This window comes from Artibeus jamaicensis, unplaced genomic scaffold (assembly GCF_021234435.1).
Source record: "Artibeus jamaicensis isolate MK-2021 breed Jamaican fruit bat unplaced genomic scaffold, CSHL_Jam_final scaffold_474, whole genome shotgun sequence".
NCBI lineage: Eukaryota > Metazoa > Chordata > Mammalia > Chiroptera > Phyllostomidae > Artibeus > Artibeus jamaicensis.
The window spans coordinates 1,238,041-1,240,048 of NW_026522046.1; the positions used below are offsets into that span (position 1 = coordinate 1,238,041).

General features: G+C 35.3%; 1 non-coding gene across 1 annotated transcript; it reads left to right on the forward strand.

The window, feature by feature from the left end:
- Nucleotides 1–1,659: 1,659 nt before the first annotated feature.
- LOC119039131 (U6 spliceosomal RNA) lies at nucleotides 1,660–1,761 on the forward strand. Its single transcript, XR_005080562.1, has one exon. It is a non-coding gene; the product is annotated as a U6 spliceosomal RNA (small nuclear RNA).
- The last annotated feature ends 247 nt before the right edge of the window (nucleotides 1,762–2,008 follow it).

Genomic DNA, 2,008 nt, shown 5'->3' on the forward strand with positions numbered 1-2,008 from the left:
TTTAAGGAAGTGGGATGTCATTCTAAAGGAAAGTACCTTTCTGAGCTGCATCCTGAGCCAGACTATTTAGGGAGGCATCCAGGAGCTTGGACAGGAGCTGGTTTGGCTTTCGTGAAAGGACAGTAACGAAGTGGCAAACTTTACTAAGCTATAGAAATAATTCCATCATTCCACACGCTCTAATTTCCATAGTTCAGGCATGCACAAAAATCATTCTAAAAGTGATGAATTAGAGAAAACCCTCAGTGATGAATATCAGCTAACTGGAATGCTGATATATGTTGAACATATAAACAAGCAGATGTCCTAGTTGAAATATTTAAGAACATTAAAAGCCTCTTTCTTTTTAGTTCAGTGCTATTTAGAAAAAAAACCAAATGGTTCTCTGTGACAGCTGATCAGATAACTGGAGAGAAAAATCTCAACTATAAAAACCATGGTAGAGTTAGAAAATAGCGATGCATTCTAATTGTCACTAATGCTAGATGCATAGTGCATATAATTCCATTATACTGGTGTTCCATAAAAGGTCCTTGAGGAAATGCTAATAGATATTGTTATAAAAGTTTAATACTTTAATTTTAATATTATATTAAGAAATATCAGACATATTTTGTTTCTTTTTATTATTTAAAAATGTAATGTCTTACATGTTTGTTTTGATTAACTAAGTTATACAAATACCATTTCTGTGGCTAAAAGGCAAAAAACAAAGATCTTGTGGTTCTCAACTCCAACCAAGTGAAATTTTAGAAACTCAGATTCTCTCTCAAAGTTAAATTGAACAACTGAGCTTTTGCTTTTAAAAGTTAGTGGGGATAGTGATGATCTATACAAGGTGTAAGCCTAAAAGCATTGGAAATAGCTGAATTCAAGATTAACAGTTTATTACTGTGTAGTTTATTTGCCTTTTATTATAATGAATATGTATAAAATAGAATTTTCATATTAAATATCATGCAAAATAAAATACAAAATGTACAATAATTTGAATTCTCCATTTTCATTTGTAAAAAGTTAAATGCAACACATCAGAAGATAATTTTTTATTATTTTTTGTAACAATTTAGGTGCAAAATCATTTTTTGATGTCTAGTACATTCAAACTGTTTATTATAGCTATTGATTCTCTGTTGGTTTTCTTTTTTTTTTAATTTTATTTATTTATCTTTAGAGGGGAAGGGAAGGAGAGAGGGAGAGAAACATCAATGTGTGGTTGCCTTTCATGTGTCCCCTGCTGGGAACTGGCCTGCAGGGAACCGGCCTGCAACCCAGGCATGTGACCTGACTGGGAATTGAACCGCAATTGTCTGGTTCACAGGCCCGCGCTCAATCCACTGAGCTACACCAGCCAGGGCTGTTGGTTTTCTACTAATACATGATAACCTAAAAAGTACTTCTGTGGCCTGATTAGTTAGGGGAATATACCTAAAATATTGAGAGGCATTTATATATAGATGAGAAAGAAAAATAATTATATCTATCTACTTATCTGTCTATTTATCTATCTATCTACCTATCTATATTTTGGAATCCAAAAGCACTATATTTAATTCTTAGTTCTTCTGCTTATTAGCTTATGGTCTTGGAAAAATAAATGTATGAACTTACTCAGGGATCCTTAACCTTACATGGCACACCAAGCTGCTACAGCTGGCTTTGGCTGTGGATATACTGGTTGGTACTGGGGAGAAACTGAGAGGGTCAGCATGGCCTCTACACAAGGATGACACACAAGTTCATGAAGCATTCATATTTTTAAAAGAAAAAAATACTACAACTGGGAGCACTGGCATGGATGCTTAGGATTGGAAGGAGCATCAAGATAACTATTCCAATACTATTGATACAGGGTGCAGCCAAAGGGGGCCCCCCAAAAAAAGATTTGGAATGGTGTCCAGAATTCAAAGTGTATGGGAATAATGGAGAGACATATAAGATGTCCTCACCCCACCCCCACAGGTGTGAGTTGGGGGGAAGGGACAGTTTTGTACAGCCACAGCCTTGC